Source organism: Eurosta solidaginis, chromosome 4, assembly GCF_040869045.1.
Source record: "Eurosta solidaginis isolate ZX-2024a chromosome 4, ASM4086904v1, whole genome shotgun sequence".
NCBI lineage: Eukaryota > Metazoa > Arthropoda > Insecta > Diptera > Tephritidae > Eurosta > Eurosta solidaginis.
The window spans coordinates 150,990,665-151,012,483 of NC_090322.1; the positions used below are offsets into that span (position 1 = coordinate 150,990,665).

A 21,819-nucleotide genomic window follows, 5' to 3' on the forward strand; every position below is an offset into this window, starting at 1 on the left:
GAGGATATATGTTATAGTGGTCCGATCCGGTTGGTTCCGACAAATGTCTAATTGGACACCCAAATACACCCGCTCCCCAAATTTTATCAAGATATCTCAAAAATTGAGGGACTAGTTTTGCATAAAAAGAGACAGACGGACATGACTAAATCAACTGAGCTCTTCATCCTGATTATTTCGGTAGACTTAATGGTGAGTCTATCTATTTTCATTTAAAGACTTACAATTGTGGGATTCGTGACGAAGTTAATATACCATTTCATTTTCATGAAAGATATAAAAATAGGTAGGTAGTTTATGTGAGGAAGGTATGAATGTGACCATGAATCGCTTATTTCAACTATATATGACGTAAGCGTAAGCACTTGGTGAAATTTTTTTTTATTTTTCCGCGACGCTCAACATAAAGCTCAAATTTAGGGGCGGACTTCTGCAATTTTTTTTTCATATGGGGACCAACCCAGTCCAATGTACATATGCCATATTTAAACAAATACATTTGCTGGAACGTTATACACAAATTTAAACTTTTTATTTTCTGTTGCAGGCTTTTCATTAGTAGTATGAATTGTTTGTATGTAAATTTGTATTACTTCTTCTGTTTCTTAAAACAGTTGCTTGTACCAGGGACCCAAACTGTCCTTTTATAATAAAAATCATTCAGAAAAAAATATTTCCGGACTTTTAATTTTTTAGAAATCATTTAATCCAGATTTTATTTATAAGTCCGAAAATATAAGTTAAATGCGGACTTTTATTTTCTAAGGGACAGGATAAATGTCTGGTGCTTTAACTATAGAACAGCTCATCCAAATTAAACGTTTTTTTTTTTTTTTTCAAGAGAATCCCAACTGTTCCTTGTAACCCCGTTTCTAGAAGACCTCAGAGGGTTAGCAGTACCGAATATTCATAATTTTATTAACAACTCTGGCTGGTTGTAATACATTGACCGTAACATTCCGTAGGTTTTTAGACGAGTTACATGGCATCAAAACGGCTTTAAATAGTTACTCGGGCGACCAGGGTCGCAGCCATTTCACATACCTACCTACCCAACTGTTTCAACAGAAAGCGGTGTATAAAATTTTAAGGCAATATCTCAATTGAATCACACTTTATGACAAAGTGCAAGTTCACTATGGCAAATTATAAACTTAGTACTATGAGAGTGGTACAAGTTACAAAAACTTTCAAATGATCATAAAGTTTTAAAATTTAAACAATTAGAAAAATCTATTGTTAAAAAACTTATTTCAATTTTATTAGCCGTTTCATAGTTATGGGGCCGAACATTTATTTCTCCATAAAAACTAGAAGTCCGGATTAACTTTTATTTTTGGACCAAAAAATAAAAAGTATGCAAGATTCATCTTGAAAATGCTATGGGTATCCGTGAAATTGACTTAATTTGCACGTAGGACAATTTTTTGACCGGGACTTTTTCGACTCAAAAAAAGGAATAACCATTAAAATGGGTCTCGGCCTTATAACTAATTTGAGTGTTTTTCGTATGAGCGGTTTAGCTTTAGGATTTTTGCAGTCAAATTTTATAAAATACTAGAAGACCTAGAAGACGTTGTTCTGCCCTAAATTTGGCCAATCTGCATACATTTTAATAAGCTTTTTCCATCTGGCTCTGCCCTCTCCCCCTCTTCCTTTATTCCTAATCCTTTTATTTACTCCACCCTCCGTCTTTTTCGCTTCATCTATCTCCATTTTTGTCTCATTCTATATCTTTCTCAATATCCTTCTCCTTCTCTCTTTTCTATTTTCTCTTCTCTCAATTTTTTCTCATTCTTCTGCATCCTTTATTGCATGTCGCAGAAGGTGGTATGTATTTTATTCCAGTCCCAGTCCCACTCCGAGTCTCAGTCCCAGTCCTGGTCCCAATCCCAGTCCCAGTCCGTCTCTGGATAATATCATCAACAGCTGTCATTTGATATCCATATTTTATAAACACTGTCTAGGCATTCACCGACCCACGTTTTGGCCTATATCTCGAGACCCTAGTCACCCAGGGGTATGAAAATAACCCTCTGCTAAAGCACTCATCCACAGCTTTCATTTGATATCCATATTCTATAAACACATTCTAGGGGTACCCGGGTCCACTTTTTGGCCTATAGCTCGAGACCCTAGTCACCCAGGGGTATGCAAATTACCCTCTCCTAAAGCACTCATCAGCAGCTTTCATTTGATATCAGTATTCTATAAACACATTCTAGGGGTACCCGGGTCCACTTTTTGGTCTATAGCTCGAGACCCTAGTCACCCAGGGGTATGCAAATTATCCTCTACTAAAGCACTCATCAACAGATTTTATTTGATATCCACATTCTATAAACACATTTTAGGGGTACCCAGGTCCACGTTTTGGCCTATATCTCGAGACCCGAGTCACCGAGGGGTATGAAAATTACCCTCTACTAAAGCACTCATCAACAGCTTTCATTTGATATCCTTATTCTATAAACACACTCTAGGGGTACCCGGGTCCACGTTTTGGCCTATATATCGAGACCCCAGTCACCCAGGGGTATGAAAATTACCCTCTGCTAAAGCACTCATCAACAGCTTTCATTTGATATCCATATTCTATAAACACACTCTAGGAGTACCTGGGTCCACGTTTTGGCCTATATATCGAGACCCTAATCACCCAGTCACCTATCCTATATTTCAAGTTAGATCAAACTACACACGGGGTGCAAACCAAATTCAAAATCGGTTCAGTAGTTTGGGAGTCCATTGGCCTCAAATTTGTGACACGTGGTTTTTATATATTAACATTATATTTGCTTTTGTAGAAAAATATCTCCCCGTTTTCAGTTTTGATTTTAAATTTTAAAGTATTTTCATTTTTGAACTTTTCTTTATAAAAATTTGTCACAAATAACACTGACACTTTTATTTTAAATTTATAAGACAATTTTAGGATTTGTTTTTTAAAAGTTTAACTATTGCTAAAACCATTACTTGTTTTTTATATATTTCAAATTTGAATAAAATATTTTTTGGAACAACAATTTTTCTTTTAAAGTTTTAAATACTTTTAACCTCTTTTAATTTTTGTTATTTTTTTTCAATTTCCAGCGCTTCAATATTTATTTATTGCGAGAAAGTGATAAAGTTTTGTTTATAGATTTAATATAAATATTTGTATTAAGTATTTGTATGTTTTTCTTTGAACACACCCTTAAATTTTACTCATGATTTTTAAGAATTAATGAGCTTAACACCGGTATATAATAATTGTTATTCAATTATTATTTTTGTTAAGTAAATTTAATTAAACCTTTTTTGTGAAATTTTTTTTAGTTTTGTTTTTGTAATAATTTTTTAGTTTTGTTTTTGTAATAATTTTTTAGTTTTGTTTTTGTAATAATTTGATGAATCAAAGATTTTTTTTTTGTTGTTTAAAGTTGAGATTTTAAAAAGGAATTTCCTATTACAAAATTTTTATATTTTCTTTGTACGTTTATTTTTTATATCTTATTGAAGCTATTGATATTTCAAATATTTATTATATAAGTTTTGAAATTTTTATAATTTTATACTTTAATTTTTAAATATCTGCTTAAAAATTTAAATTAGATTAACTATTTAAAACTGATATTTTTAAACAACATATTATTGGGCCTGTTTGCTTCAAAATCTCACTCTTCTGTAAGTTTTGTATTAAGAAGGCTAACTTTATAAACAAAAAAATTTTATTTTACGAATTCCAAAAAAAAAAAAAAAAAAAAACAAAAAAAAATTATAAAAAAATCGGTATCTAACATTTTTTAGCTTTTTCTGATATTTCGAAGCCTGAGCATTCTTAAACAAATTTTTTTATGAGAAAAACAAAAACCTAATAATTTGATAATGTATTGATATCAAAAATACATTACAGTTTTTACTTGAGCTCTAACTTAAACGTTTTTGAAAGGCAAGAGAAAAACCGAAAATTTTAAATTTTTCTTTTATAACGTTGTTGTGTAGCTTTGATAATAAGATGATTGAACAACAACAGCACTCAATATTATTAAAAACACTTTTTATGCGATTTTTTTTACACATTTTTTTAATTTTTGTTTTTTTTTATTATTTTTTATAGGCAGAACGTTGAATATTTTTTACAACTTATTTTTAAATCTTGAATTTTCAATTCAAATTTTGTGGATTTATATTTTTTGTTGAGCGGCCACCGTGGTGTGGTGGCAGTGTGATCCGCCTACTACACCGAAGATCCTGGGTTCAAGCCTCGGACAAAATAACATTGAAAATGTATAACGAAAATGCTTTTGCAATTAGAATAAAGTTTTCCTAAGCGGGATCGCCCCTCGGCAGTGATTTGGCAAGCATTCCGATTGTCCAAAAAGCTTCTCAGTGAAAATTTATCTGCCTGGCAGATGCAGTTCGCAGTGGGCATAAAATATGTAGGTCCCGCCCGGCCCATTTGTAGGAAAAATTAAAAGGAGCACGAAAAAATTGGAAGAGAAGCTCTATCTAAATCCTCTTCATTTTTTGGTTCTCTTTGTTATTTTTTTTATACTCAGTTGAGCAGAGTTGAAGATATCATGATGAAATTTGGCAGGAACGTTACTCTTATTACTATATGTCTGTTTAATAAAAATTAGCAAAATCGGAGAACGACCACGCCCACTTTTAAAAAAAAAAAATTTTAATTCAATTTTTAAAAGAAAAGTTAATATCTTTACAGTATATAAGTAAATTATGTCATCATTCAACTCCAGTAATGATATGTTGCAACAAAATATAAAAATAAAAGAAAATTTCAAAATGGGCGTGGCTCCGCCCTTTTTCATTTAATTTTTCTAGGATACTTTTAATGCCATAAGTCGAACAAAAATTTACCAATCCTTGTGAAATTTGGTAGAGGCTTAGATCCTAGGACGATAGCTGTTTTCTGTGAAAAAGGGCGAAATCGGTTGAAGCCACGACCAGTTTTTATACACAGTCGACCGTCCGTCCTTCTGCTCGGCCGTTAACACGATAACTTGAACAAAAATTGATATATCTTTACTAAACTTAGTTCACGTACTTATCTGAACTCACTTTGTATTGGTGTAAAAAATGGCCGAAATCCGACTATGACCACGCCCAATTTTTCGATATCGAAAATTACGAAAAATGAAAAAAATGCCATAATTATATACCAAATACGAAAAAAGGGATGAAACATGGTAATTGTATTTGCCTATTGACGCAAAATATAACTTTAGAAAAAAACTTGGTAAAATGGGTGTGACACCTACCATGTTAAGTAGAAGAAAATGAAAAAGTTTTGCAGGGCGAAATCAAAAGCCCTTGGAATCTTGGAAGGAATACTGTTCGTGGTATTACATATATAAATAAATTAGCGGTACCCGACAGATGATGTTCTGAATCACCCTGGTCCACATTTTGGTCGATATCTCGAAAACACCTTCACATATACAACTAAGGGACACTACCTTTTAAAATACTCATTAACACCTTTCTTTGATACCCATATTGTACAAACGCATATTAGAGTCACCCCTGGTCCACATTTATGGCGATATCCCGAAAAGGATTCCACCCCTAGAACTAAGGCCCACTCTCTTTTAAAACACTTATTAACACCTTTCGTTTGATACCCATATTGTACAAACGCATTCTAGAGTCAAACCTGGTCCACTTTTATAACGATATACCGAAAAGGCGTCCACCTATAGAACTAAGGCCTACTCCCTTTTAAAATACTCATTAACACCTTTCATTTGATACCCATATCGTACAAACAAATTCTAGAGTCACCCCTGGTCCACCTTTATGGCGATGTCTTGAAAAGGCGTCCACCTATAGAACTAAGGCCCACGCCCTTTTAAAATATTCATTAAGACCTTTCATTTGATACCCATATTGTACAAACAAATTTTAGAGTCACCCCTGGTCCACCTTTATGGCGATATCTCGAAAAGGCGTCCACCTATAGAACTTAGGCCCACGCCCTTTTAAAATACTCATTAACACCTTTCATTTGATACCCATATCGTACAAACAAATTCTAGAGTCACCCCTGGTCCACCTTTGTGGCGATATCTTGAAAAGGCGTCCACCTATAGAACTAAGGCCCACGCCCTTTTAAAATACTCATTAGCACCTTTCATTTGATAACCATATTGTACAAAAAAATTCTAGAGTCACCCCTGGCCCACGTTTATGGCGATATCCCGAAAAGGCGTCCACCCATAGAACTAAGGCCCACTCACTTTTAAAACACTTATTAACACCTTTCGTTTGATACCCATATTGTACAAACGCATTCTAGAGTCAAACCTGGTCCACATTTATGGCGATATCCCGAAAAGGCGTCCACTCATAGAACTAAGGCCCACTCCCTTTTAAAACACTTATTAACACATTTCGTTTGGTACCCATATTGTACAAACGCATTCTAGAGTCAAACCTGGTCCACTTTTATAACGATATACCGAAAAGGCGTCCACCTATAGAACTAAGGCCTACTCCCTTTTAAAATACTCATTAACACCTTTCATTTGATACCCATATCGTACAAACAAATTCTAGAGTCACCCCTGGTCCACCTTTGTGGCGATATCTTGAAAAGGCGTCCACCTATAGAACTAAGGCCCACGCCCTTTTAAAATACTCATTAGCACCTTTCATTTGATAACCATATTGTACAAAAAAATTCTAGAGTCACCCCTGGTCCACATTTATGGCGATATCTCGAAAAGGCATCCACCTATAGAACTAAGGCCCACGCCCTTTTAAAATACTCATTAACACCTTTCATTTGATACCCATGTTGTACAAACGCATTCTAGAGTCACCCCTGGTCCACATTTATAACGATATACCGAAAAGGCGTCCACCTATAGAACTAAGGCCAACTCCCTTTTAAAATACTCATTAACATCTTTCATTTGATACCCATATAGTACAAACAAATTCTAGAGTCACCCCTGGTCCACCTTTAAGGCGATATCTCGAAAAGGCGTCCACATATAGAACTAAGGCCAACGCCCTCTTAAAATACTCATTAACACCTTTCATTTGATACCCATATCGTACAAAATAAATTCTAGAGTCACCCCTGGTCCACCTTTATGTCGATGTCTCGAAAAGGCGTCCACCTTTGAACTTAGGCCCACTCCCTTTTAAAATTATCTTTAACACATTTCATTTGATACCCATATCGTACAAACAAATTCTAGAGTCAGGCCTGGTCCACCTTTATGGCGATATCCCAAAATGGCGTCCATCTATAGAACTATGGCCCACTTCCTCTTAAAATACTCTTTAATACCTTCCATATGATACACATGTCATACAAACACATTCCAGGGTTTCCCTCGGTTCATTTTCCTACATGGTTATTTTCCTTATGTTGCCACCATAGCTCTCAACTGAGTATGTAATGTTCGGTTACACCCGAACTTAACCTTCCTTACTTGTTTTAATTGAAAATTGCAAATCTGCCCTGTTTTTATTTTGTTTGAAACTTTTTTCATATTTCAGTGAACACTTTTTATTTTATTTTTTTGATATTTTTTTAAAACACAAGTTTTTTTGAAATACATTTTTTTTATAATTTTTATATCTTTTAATTTTTCAAAGATCTTTTTTTTAATTTTTATCTTTTTAAAAAATATACCTTAAGTTTAAAAAAAAAAAATTTACTTAAATTTTTTTGCTTTATTTTTATACCTTTCATGAAAATGAAATGGTATATTAATTTCGTCACGAAACCGAAAATTGTAAGTCCTTAAAGGAAAATAGATAGACCCACCATTAAGTATACCGAAATAATCAGGTTGAAGAGCTGAGTTGATTTAGCCATGTCCGTCTGTCCGTCTGTCCGTCTGTCCGTCTGTCTGTTTGTATGCAAACTAGTCCCTCAATTTTTGAGATATCTTGATAAAATTTGGTGAGCGGGTGTATTTGGGTGTCCGATTAGACATTTGTCGGAACCGACCGGATCGGACCACTATAGCATATATCCTCCATACAACCGATTTTTCAGAAAAAGAGGATTTTTGTAATATCTTACCCAATTTAACGGATTGAAGCTTCAAACTGCACCATATACTTTCGTATATTGCACATATTTTTGCCTGAAAAAATTGATGAGATCGGTCGTATATATAGTATATATCCCCCACAACCGATTGTTCAGATAAGGAACTTTTCGTAGTTACTTCCCTATTTTAAGAGCTAGAGGCTTCAAATTTCAACGAATGCTTACGTATATAGCATATAATGTTGTCTGAAAAAATCATAAAGATCGGTGGTATATATAGTATATATCTCATACAACCGATTGTTCAGATAAGAAACTTTTCGCAATTTCTGCCCCATTTTAACAGCTATAAGCTTCAAATTTCACCAATTGCTTACGTATATAGCATATATTGTTGTCTGAAAAAATCATAGAGATCGGTTGTATATAGTGTATATATCTCATACAACCGATTGTTCAGATAAGAAACTTTTCGCAATTTCTACCCCATTTTAACAGCTATAAGCTTCAAATTTCACCGATTGCTTACGTATATAGCATATATTGTTGTCTGAAAAAATCATAGAGATCGGTTGTATATATAGTATATATCTCATACAACCGATTGTTCAGATAAGAAACTTTTCGCAATTTCTACCCCATTTTAACAGCTATAAGCTTCAAATTTCACCGATTGCTTACCTATATAGCATATATTGTTGTCTGAAAAAATCATAGAGATCGGTTGTATATATAGTATATATCTCATACAACCGATTGTTCAGATAAGAAACTTTTCGCAATTTCTACCCCATTTTAAGAGCTATAAGCTTCAAATTTCACCGATTGCTTACGTATATAGTATGTATTCTTGTGTCAAAAAATCATAGAGATCGGTGATATATATAATATATATATGATGGTATATATAGTATATATATATAGTATATATATATTTTTTTACGATTTCGGCCCCATTTTAACAGCTAGAAGCTTCAAATTTCACCAAATGCTTACGTGTATAGCATATACTGATGTCTGAAAAAATCATTGAGATCGGTGGTATATATATTATATACTTCATATAAACTGTCATTTTTGCCCCTTTTTTACGGCTAGAAGCTTCAAAATTCATCAAATAGTTACGTCTACGTCATATATTTTTGAAATACGTGATTCGTAGCCATAGTTTTTACATGCAGACCACAAAAAACGTGAAGCTTTGCATCCTCACACAGATTACCTACCTATTTTTATACCTTTCATGAAAATGAAATGGTATATTAATTTCGTCACGAAACCGAAAATTGTAAGTCCTTAAAGGAAAATAGATAGACCCACCATTAAGTATACCGAAATAATCAGGTTGAAGAGCTGAGTTGATTTAGCCATGTCCGTCTGTCCGTCTGTCCGTCTGTCCGTCTGTCTGTTTGTATGCAAACTAGTCCCTCAATTTTTGAGATATCTTGATAAAATTTGGTGAGCGGGTGTATTTGGGTGTCCGATTAGACATTTGTCGGAACCGACCGGATCGGACCACTATAGCATATATCCTCCATATAACCGATTTTTCAGAAAAAGAGGATTTTTGTAATATCTTACCCAATTTAACGGATTGAAGCTTCAAACTGCACCATATACTTTCGTATATTGCACATATTTTTGCCTGAAAAAATTGATGAGATCGGTCGTATATATAGTATATATCCCCCACAACCGATTGTTCAGATAAGGAACTTTTCGTAGTTGCTGCCCTATTTTAAGAGCTAGAGGCTTCAAATTTCAACGAATGCTTACGTATATAGCATATATTGTTGTCTGAAAAAATCATAAAGATCGGTGGTATATATAGTATATATATGGTGGTATATATAGTATATATATATATAGTATATATATATATATATATATATATATTTTCGCAAATTTTGGCCCCATTTTAACAGCTAGAAGCTTCAAGTTTCACCGAATACTTACGTATATAGCATATATTGTTGTCTGAAAAAATCATAGAGATCGGTTGTATATATAGTATATATCTCATACAACCGATTTTTCAGATAAGAAACTTTTCGAAATTTCTGCCCCATTTTAACAGCTATAAGCTTCAAATTTGACCAATTGCTTACGTATATAGCATATATTGTTGTCTGAAAAAATCATAGAGATCAGTTGTATATAGTGTATATATCTCATACAACCGATTGTTCAGATAAGAAACTTTTCGCAATTTCTACCCCATTTTAACAGCTATAACCTTCAAATTTCACGGATTGCTTACGTATATAGCATATATTGTTGTCTGAAAAAATCATAGAGATCGGTTGTATATATAGTATATATCTCATACAACCGATTGTTCAGATAAGAAACTTTTCGCAATTTCTACCCCATTTTAACAGCTATAAGCTTCAAATTTCACCGATTGCTTACGTATATAGCATATATTGTTGTCTGAATAAATCATAGAGATCGGTTGTATATATAGTATATATCTCATACAACCGATTGTTCAGATAAGAAACTTTTCGCAATTTCTACCCCATTTTAACAGCTATAAGCTTCAAATTTCACCGATTGCTTACGTATATAGCATATATTGTTGTCTGAAAAAATCATAGAGATCGGTTGTATATATAGTATATATCTCATACAACCGATTGTTCAGATAAGAAACTTTTCGCAATTTCTACCCCATTTTAACAGCTATAAGCTTCAAATTTCACCGATTGCTTACGTATATAGCATATATTGTTGTCTGAAAAAATCATAGAGATCGGTTGTATATATAGTATATATCTCATACAACCGATTGTTCAGATAAGAAACTTTTCGCAATTTCTACCCCATTTTAACAGCTATAAGCTTCAAATTTCACCGATTGCTTACGTATATAGTATGTATTCTTGTGTCAAAAAATCATAGAGATCGGTGATATATATAATATATATATGATGGTATATATAGTATATATATATAGTATATATATTTTTTTTTACGATTTCGGCCCCATTTTAACAGCTAGAAGCTTCAAATTTCACCAAATGCTTACGTGTATAGCATATACTGATATCTGAAAAAATCATTGAGATCGGTGGTATATATATTATATACTTCATATAAACTGTCATTTTTGCCCCTTTTTTACGGCTAGAAGCTTCAAAATTCATCAAATTTCATCAAATAGTTACGTCTACGTCATATATTTTTGAAATACGTGATTCGTAGCCATAGTTTTTACATGCAGACCACAAAAAACGTGAAGCTTTGCATCCTCACACAGATTACCTACCTATTTTTATACCTTTCATGAAAATGAAATGGTATATTAATTTCGTCACGAAACCGAAAATTGTAAGTCCTTAAAGGAAAATAGATAGACCCACCATTAAGTATACCGAAATAATCAGGTTGAAGAGCTGAGTTGATTTAGCCATGTCCGTCTGTCCGTCTGTCCGTCTGTCTGTTTGTATGCAAACTAGTCCCTCAATTTTTGAGATATCTTGATAAAATTAGGTGAGCGGTTGTATTTGGGTGTCCGATTAGACATTTGTCGGAACCGACCGGATCGGACCACTATAGCATATATCCTCCATACAACCGATTTTTCAGAAAAAGAGGATTTTTGTAATATCTTACCCAATTTAACGGATTGAAGCTTCAAACTGCACCATATACTTTCGTATATTGCACATATTTTTGCCTGAAAAAATTGATGAGATCGGTCGTATATATAGTATATATCCCCCACAACCGATTGTTCAGATAAGGAACTTTTCGTAGTTGCTGCCCTATTTTAAGAGCTAGAGGCTTCAAATTTCAACGAATGCTTAAGTATATAGCATATATTGTTGTCTGAAAAAATCATAAAGATCGGTGGTATATATAGTATATATATGGTGGTATATATAGTATATATATATATAGTATATATATATATATATATATATATTTTCGCAAATTTTAGCCCCATTTTAACAGCTAGAAGCTTCAAGTTTCACCGAATACTTACGTATATAGCATATATTGTTGTCTGAAAAAATCATAGAGATCGGTTGTATATATAGTATATATCTCATACAACCGATTGTTCAGATAAGAAACTTTTCGCAATTTCTGCCCCATTTTAACAGCTATAAGCTTCAAATTTCACCAATTGCTTACGTATATAGCATATATTGTTGTCTGAAAAAATCATAGAGATCGGTTGTATATAGTGTATATATCTCATACAACCGATTGTTCAGATAAGAAACTTTTCGCAATTTCTACCCCATTTTAACAGCTATAAGCTTCAAATTTCACCGATTGCTTACGTATATAGCATATACTGTTGTCTGAAAAAATCATAGAGATCGGTTGTATATATAGTATATATCTCATACAACCGATTGTTCAGATAAGAAACTTTTCGCAATTTCTACCCCATTTTAACAGCTATAAGCTTCAAATTTCACCGATTGCTTACGTATATAGCATATATTGTTGTCTGAATAAATCATAGAGATCGGTTGTATATATAGTATATATCTCATACAACCGATTGTTCAGATAAGAAACTTTTCGCAATTTCTACCCCATTTTAACAGCTATAAGCTTCAAATTTCACCGATTGCTTACGTATATAGCATATATTGTTGTCTGAAAAAATCATAGAGATCGGTTGTATATATAGTATATATCTCATACAACCGATTGTTCAGATAAGAAACTTTTCGCAATTTCTACCCCATTTTAACAGCTATAAGCTTCAAATTTCACCGATTGCTTACGTATATAGTATGTATTCTTGTGTCAAAAAATCATAGAGATCGGTGATATATATAATATATATATGATGGTATATATAGTATATATATACAGTATATATATATTTTTTTACGATTTCGGCCCCATTTTAACAGCTAGAAGCTTCAAATTTCACCAAATGCTTACGTGTATAGCATATACTGATGTCTGAAAAAATCATTGAGATCGGTGGTATATATATTATATACTTCATATAAACTGTCATTTTTGCCCCTTTTTTACGGCTAGAAGCTTCAAAATTCATCAAATTTCATCAAATAGTTACGTCTACGTCATATATTTTTAAAATACGTGATTCGTAGTCATATTTTTTACATACAGACCACAAAAAACGTGAAGCTTTGCATCCTCACACAGATTACCTACCTATTTTTATACCTTTCATGAAAATGAAATGGTATATTAATTTCGTCACGAAACCGAAAATTGTAAGTCCTTAAAGGAAAATAGATAGACCCACCATTAAGTATACCGAAATAATCAGGTTGAAGAGCTGAGTTGATTTAGCCATGTCCGTCTGTCCGTCTGTCTGTTTGTATGCAAACTAGTCCCTCAATTTTTGAGATATCTTGATAAAATTTGGTGAGCGGGTGTATTTGGGTGTCCGATTAGACATTTGTCGGAACCGACCGGATCGGACCACTATAGCATATATCCTCCATACAACTGATTTTTCAGAAAAAGAGGCTTTTTGTAATATCTTACCCAATTTAACGGATTGAAGCTTCAAACTGCACCATATACTTTCGTATATTGCACATATTTTTGCCTGAAAAAATTGATGAGATCGGTCGTATATATAGTATATATCCCCCACAACCGATTGTTCAGATAAGGAACTTTTCGTAGTTACTGCCCTATTTTAAGAGCTAGAGGCTTCAAATTTCAACGAATGCTTACGTATATAGCATATATTGTTGTCTGAAAAAATCATAAAGATCGCTGGTATATATAGTATATATATGGTGGTATATATAGTATATATATATATAGTATATATATATATATATATATTTTCGCAAATTTTTGCCCCATTTTTACAGCTAGAAGCTTCAAGTTTCACCGAATACTTACGTATATAGCATATATTGTTGTCTGAAAAAATCATAGAGATCGGTTGTATATATAGTATATATCTCATACAACCGATTGTTCAGATAAGAAACTTTTCGCAATTTCTGCCCCATTTTAACAGCTATAAGCTTCAAATTTCACCAATTGCTTACGTATATAGCATATATTGTTGTCTGAAAAAATCATAGAGATCGGTTGTATATAGTGTATATATCTCATACAACCGATTGTTCAGATAAGAAACTTTTCGCAATTTCTACCCCATTTTAACAGCTATAAGCTTCAAATTTCACCGATTGCTTACGTATATAGCATATATTGTTGTCTGAAAAATCATAGAGATCGGTTGTATATATAGTATATATCTCATACAACCGATTGTTCAGATAAGAAACTTTTCGCAATTTCTACCCCATTTTAACAGCTATAAGCTTCAAATTTCACCGATTGCTTACGTATATAGCATATATTGTTGTCTGAAAAAATCATAGAGATCGGTGGTATATATATTATATACCCCATATAAACTCTAATTTTTGCCCCCTTTTTACGGCTACAAGCTTCAAAATTCTTCAAATTTCACCAAATAGTTACGTTTACGTCATATATTGTTGAAATACGTGATTCGTAGTCATAGTTTTTACACGCAGACCACAAAAAACCTGAAACTTTGCATCCTCACACAAAGTACCTACCTGTTTTTATACCTTTCATGAAAATGAAATGGTATATTAATTTCGTCACGAAACCGAAAATTGTAAGTCCTTAAAGGCAAATAGATAGACCCACCATTAAGTATACCGAAATAATCAGGTTGAAGAGCTGAGTTGATTTAGCCATGTCCGTCTGTCCGTCTGTCCGTCTGTCCGTCTGTCTGTTTGTATGCAAACTAGTCCCTCAATTTTGGAGATATCTTGATAAAATTTGGTGAGCGGGTGTATTTGGGTGTCCGATTAGACATTTGTCGGAACCGACCGGATCGGACCACTATAGCATATATCCTCCATACAACCGATTTTTCAGAAAAAGAGGATTTTTGTAATATCTTACCCAATTTAACGGATTGAAGCTTCAAACTGCACCATATACTTTCGTATATTGCACATATTTTTGCCTGAAAAAATTGATGAGATCGGTCGTATATATAGTATATATCCCCCACAACCGATTGTTGAGATAAGGAACTTTTCGTAGTTACTGCCCTATTTTAAGAGCTAGAGGCTTCAAATTTCAACGAATGCTTACGTATATAGCATATATTGTTGTCTGAAAAAATCATAAAGATCGGTGGTATATATAGTATATATATGGTGGTATATATAGTATATATATAGTATATATATATATATATATATTTTCGCAAATTTTAGCCCCATTTTAACAGCTAGAAGCTTCAAGTTTCACCGAATACTTACGTATATAGTATATATTGTTGTCTGAAAAAATCATAGAGATCGGTTGTATATATTGTATATATCTCATACAACCGATTGTTCAGATAAGAAACTTTTCGCAATTTCTGCCCCATTTTAACAGCTATAAGCTTCAAATTTCACCAATTGCTTACGTATATAGCATATATTGTTGTCTGAAAAAATCATAGAGATCGGTTGTATATAGTGTATATATCTCATACAACCGATTGTTCAGATAAGAAACTTTTCGCAATTTCTACCCCATTTTAACAGCTATAAGCTTCAAATTTCACCGATTGCTTACGTATATAGCATATATTGTTGTCTGAAAAAATCATAGAGATCGGTTGTATATATAGTATATATCTCATACAACCGATTGTTCAGATAAGAAACTTTTCGCAATTTCTACCCCATTTTAACAGCTATAAGCTTTAAATTTCACCGATTGCTTACGTATATAGCATATATTGTTGTCTGAAAAAATCATAGAGATCGGTTGTATATATAGTATATATCTCATACAACCGATTGTTCAGATAAGAAACTTTTCGCAATTTCTACCCCATTTTAACAGCTATAAGCTTCAAATTTCACCGATTGCTTACGTACATAGTATGTATTCTTGTGTCAAAAAATCATAGAGATCGGTGATATATATAATATATATATGATGGTATATATAGTATATATATATAGTATATATATTTTTTTTACGATTTCGGCCCCATTTTAACAGCTAGAAGCTTCAAATTTCACCAAATGCTTACGTGTATAGCATATACTGATGTCTGAAAAAATCATTGAGATCGGTGGTATATATATTATATACTTCATATAAACTGTCATTTTTGCCCCTTTTTTACAGCTAGAAGCTTCAAAATTCATCAAATTTCATCAAATAGTTACGTCTACGTCATATATTTTTGAAATACGTGATTTGTAGTCATATTTTTTACATACAGACCACAAAAAACGTGAAGCTTTGCATCCTCACACAGATTACCTACATATTTTTTATTTTATATTTATCTTAAAAATCGTTTAGATATGTTCAAATTTCACTAAATGCTTACGTGTATAGCATATATTGTTGTCTGAGAAAATCATAGATACCGGTGGTATATATAATATATATCTCATACAACCGATTGTTCAGATAAGAAACTTTGCGCAATTTCTTCCCCATTTTAACAGCTACACGCTTCAAATTTCACCATATCCTCACGTATATAGCATATATTATTGTCTGAAAAAATCATAGAGATCGGTGGTATATATATTATATACCCCATAAAAACTCTAATTTTTGCCCCCTTTTTACGGCTACAAGCTTCAAAATTCATCAAATTTCACCAAATTGTTACATTTACGTCATATATTGTTGAAATACGTGATTCGTAGTCATAGTTTTTACACGCAGACCACAAAAAACCTGAAACTTTGCATCCTCACACAAAGTACCTACCTGTTTTTATACCTTTCATGAAAATGAAATGGTATATTAATTTCGTCACGAAACCGAAAATTGTAAGTCCTTAAAGGAAAATAGATAGACCCACCATTAAGTATACCGAAATAATCAGGTTGAAGAGCTGAGTTGATTTAGCTATGTCCGTCTGTCCGTCTGTCCGTCTGTCCGTCTGTCTGTTTGTATGCAAACTAGTCCCTCAATTTTTGAGATATCTTGATAAAATTTGGTGAGCGGGTGTATTTGGGTGTCCGATTAGACATTTGTCGGAACCGACCGGATCGGACCACTATAGCATATATCCTCCATACAACCGATTTTTCAGAAAAAGAGGATTTTTGTAATATCTTACCCAATTTAACGGATTGAAGCTTCAAACTGCACCATATACTTTCGTATATTTCACATATTTTTGCCTGAAAAAATCATTGAGATCGGTGGTATATATATTATATACTTCATATAAACTGTCATTTTTGCCCCTTTTTTACGGCTAGAAGCTTCAAAATTCATCAAATTTCACCAAATAGTTACGTTTACGTCATATATTGTTGAAATACGTGATTCGTGGTCATAGTTTTTACATACAGACCACAAAAAACCTGAAACGTTGCATCCTCACACAAAGTACCTACCTGTTTTTTATTTTATATTTATCTTAAAAATCGTTAAGGTATGTAGATCTGTTCACTATATATTTCTTATCTTATACATCCGATTATTCGGAGATTACGAACGGGATAAGATTATTGTTCAGCCCCATTCATGAAAGGTATGAAGTCTTCGGCACAGCCGAAGACAGTCCCGTTCTTACTTGTTTTAAATTTATTTTACACATTATTTTGTATTCTTTTTTGTTTTGAGTTGTGAAATATTTTTAAAATTAAATTTATCTTTGAATCTGGTTTGAGTAATTTTATTACTCAAAAATTACTGACCGAACTTTTTCACTATTTCATAGTTAAAATTTTTTTAAATTAAATATTGTGTTAAATTTTTGAAATAACACTTTTTCACCTTGAACAAAAAAAAAAAAAAAGAAAAAAAACTGTTGATTTTTGGTAACGTTGTGATATTTAAAATTTCTCTTTGAAACTTTTCAACTTTGAATTAGATAATTTGTAGTAATTAGAATAGAGATTTTGGTTTACTTCATTTTAAAGTTTTCGTGTTTACCTATTTGTTTTAATTTTAAAATTTGTTTATTTTTTTTAATTATTTTATTCATTTAAATTTTTTTTGCCAATAAAAAGTTTATGCTGAAGTTAGATCTCATTTACTATGAACACTTTTTTAAGTTTAATATTTTTTGAATAGACATCATATATATATATATATATATATATTTTCAAATCAAACTGTCACTTTGTTAGCGGCCTGCAGCCACATTACTGCTTTAATCTACCGTTATGCATGCGCAACTGACAAAAGCTGACGAAGAACTAAATTTCAAAGATATGAGATTTGTGATTGAATTTTGCAGTGGATGCGGCACAACATTATAACGCACATCTTCGTGCGGAGGTCGTTGAACAGCTGTGCGTGAATTCGCCGTAGCTTTCGTGGGAGTGCCAGCACTTTGTACGTAGAGCTTTTACATTTTTATATATATATTTTTTTTTGAAATGGTGTGGCTGTATATCGGGCGCGTATCACGTGCTGAAACACACCTCACATATATTTAGTGGAAGAAAGAGCTTAGCAAAACAAAATTGCACCAAAACTTGTGTATAAACATAAACAAAATTCAAGTTGCGGTAAGTAAAGTGTATATATATTTTGCAAGGTGGTCGAGAATGTAAGTGAGGCTGATAGAGAAGCTTAAGTGCATGCCAAACATTGCTATGCTGTCGGCAGATTTATAACTGAATTATGTGAAATACTCGTGTAGCATGGTACCCAAAGGACTTTGGTATACACACACGAACATACATAGATATCTTTTTGCATATACATACGTACTTTTTGCATATACAGACACGTGGCTATGCTAAGTTTTGTTTTAAAGTGATGTTATCTGCTGCCCTAGTGTGGCGTGTATTAAACCAAATTAGCTAACGTTGCATGTAAAACTTAAGAGTAAATGGGGCACATAAATTAAGTGAAAGCTGAGGCAGGTAAGATTGAAATTTTACTTAGGCAAGCAAAGCAAACTTTCGGCTCATGATATCTATCGTTCAAGCCTCTGTAATTTATGCGAATTGGTATTAAGCTTGCTTGCTTTTGAATAAATACGTTATTTACCACTGATGCTATCACTTTGATTCATTTCAAAATGTTGCGTATACGCCATAGCCTACAAATTTAGAGGGAGATTATACGCAAAGGTATTTTATACGCAAAAAGCACAAGCCGACCGTTATTATAAATTTTTATTAAAAAAGTTGAAATTCTCAAAGAAAATAGGACCTTCAACGTTTTAAATTTTAAGTTAAGTGGTGTTTAGTCAAATTTGGATATCCTTGCCCTCTTGCCAAAAGCACGAATGTGCTCTCTGTTGTGATTCTTGGTTATTGGGTAAGTAAACTAACGTATGTTCCTTATAACTAGATTTCTAAACCTTTTTGATTTTTCACATTCAGTGTTCACACACAACGATAAAAAAATGAAAAAATTTCCGTTCTACATAAATTCATAAAATAAAACATCTTAAGAAAGTGAAGTAGATGTCCTTTAAAGAAAAAAAAAATTAATCGTAATTTATTAAAAGAACAACAAAAGAGTACCTCACTTCTAGCACACATATCCGTAAAAAAAGTTAGCTTTAAAGATTTGGCCCAATTTGTTGCATACCCAGCTCGGCACTTAGGCCAAAAGCGGGCCCATTGTTGTACCTTAAACGCTACTTAACCCTTACTGTGCCAGCTGCCGCGGATCGAAACACTACTTGGAGTCAATAAACGTTACTATCACCCTTATTTCGAGCTTCGATACTTCGGCAATATCAATGAAATGCGATTGACTGAGCATCTAAACCCTTTCCACTTAGTGCCAGACAGTGGCCGGCATGTGCAGCATACTTTACTCCTTCTCACTACAACTGCAGCTGCGGCAATAATTTTAAGATCCAATGCGCATCCTATCGGTATGAGTATCAGTAAAGATGCATGGTCCGGCAGGAGCAAAATTTCTTTAATGCCTCCTTTTATTCCAGGATATTTTTGATAAAGCAACTAGAGCATTTAATAAGAAGTCGACATGGCTACGAGTATAAATTTGTAATTGCATGTCTACACACCATATATTTGGTCATGTACTTGGAAACCACACCAGTAGTGAGGTTTTGGTTATGGTAGTAAAGTGTAACAGACTGAGTGATAGCAATCGAAAACGAATTTTGATGACCCGCAGCGGATTAGGGGGCTTGGAATATGCCTGCGGCGGATATGCCTGTCATAATAAGCGACTAAAATACCGAAATAATTTAAGGGATAGTATATATCAACCCTCTCAAGTGGTTGCAAGTGCAATTTATAGATTCTCAACCCAATTGTTAAATTCACCTACCTCATGGAACTGGTGAGTGGGGTGGGAGTGGGGGCGTTATGGCTTAGAATGTTAAATGTGGTCATGCAAAAATGTAAAATTTGCACCTTAACGGTTCTTGTTACCTGAACGTGCAAGATCTTTATCCGGCAAAGGAACGTCAACATCGATGGAACACCCCAAAACCGTCGGGGAGCGTCTTTGACTCTACAACAATAACAACATGACGCGACTAAATAGTTCACCAGAATGCGTAAATTTTAAAGTAGAAAGCTAGATTCAACAGCTGGCATATGAAATCGACACCATATGAGGTGAAAGTTTTGTCTTATAGAAACTCTTATACCAAACGGTGAAGAGTTTTATAATTTGCAGCCCAAATACATATGTTGTCAGGTTACAAAAGGAGGGCAAGGAAAATGAAGATAGATTATTAGGACGACGATGGAGATGAAAGTCCCTACATGGGCTGAGAGTCTTTTGAAAGAGTTATTTTTTTGGATCTGTTTAAGTCAAATACATTTGTATGTGAAAAGCAATAACTTTTTATACTCTAATTTGCATACGAAAATCATAAAGAATAATGAGTGTGCAATGCAAATGACATGCACAACGAGGTAATAAACTACCCACACGTTGGCAGCAAGAATAATATCTATGTAATAAAATTTTACGAGCATGTCCAGTTTGTAGAAAATTTTTATATTTGCTTTAATTTAAATGAAATGCAGTAGAAATTATTTAATTAGGTTTGGTTGGAGCCGTTGAACATTGGTCAATCTCAGTATGCCCATTGTAATACTACGATAAGACACCATTACCAAGTCATTGAAGTCATAATCCATCACAGAGTGCATATTATGCAGAAAATTTCTCCCAGTTCCTTTTACTTAGGCTTCGTAATTTTTACAACACGAACATCATGTAAGATCAGGCACTTGTAGGATTTCTGCTTGTGAACAAGTAAGATTTTGTCAAGTTGGTAATCCCACAAACATGGTAATCCCTACTTTCCCTACTTAAGAAACTTGAAGAGATTTCTTAAAGTCTCATTTTGATCAGGATACATTTTCGACACCATAAAGTTGGTAGCCAACTTTCGTACGCTTGGCGGTATATGTACTGTTTAAGTATAAGCTTGCATTTGGCAAAGCATACACATTAGACTGGGTCGATTTATTAATCGATTCGCGCCATCGATTTTTCGATAGGATTTGGGCTCAGGAAAAAAAAGTTCCACTAGGCATACCCAAAAAAATAATTCTCAATCCTAGGAAATTTCTTTTTTTCGACTTTGATTTTTAAAGTTTTTCCATTAACCACAAACCAAATTTTCATTTGATTGTAAAATTTTCGTGTATACAGTGTCCGACCTAAAAATGTTCGCTACAAACGTTTTCGATAAAAGTTTTTTGAAAAAAAAAAAAATTTATTTTTTTGGGTGTGCTTAGTGGAATTTTCTTTACCGAAAATCGATGGCGCGATATCCGTTAACTTTCGTCCATACAAATCGACCCACCCTAATACATATACCTAACTTTTCCTTGTTAAATCAAATCTGCTTGGAATTG

General features: G+C 33.3%; 1 protein-coding gene across 3 annotated transcripts in view; it reads right to left on the bottom strand.

The window, feature by feature from the left end:
- The window catches only part of LOC137250502 (inactive dipeptidyl peptidase 10), a 768,065-nt gene that overhangs the window by 500,148 nt on the left and 246,098 nt on the right, over positions 1-21,819 (bottom strand). Inside the window, exon 1 of one of the 3 annotated variants that reach the window (XM_067783412.1) lies at positions 17,939-18,304. The exons of 1 other annotated variant lie outside the window; for it this stretch is intronic. The gene's annotated coding sequence lies outside the window, so the exon portion shown is untranslated. Of the gene's footprint in view, positions 1-17,114; positions 17,256-17,938; positions 18,305-21,819 lie in introns of those variants that run through there. One more of the 3 variants, XM_067783413.1, reaches the window with a different exon arrangement.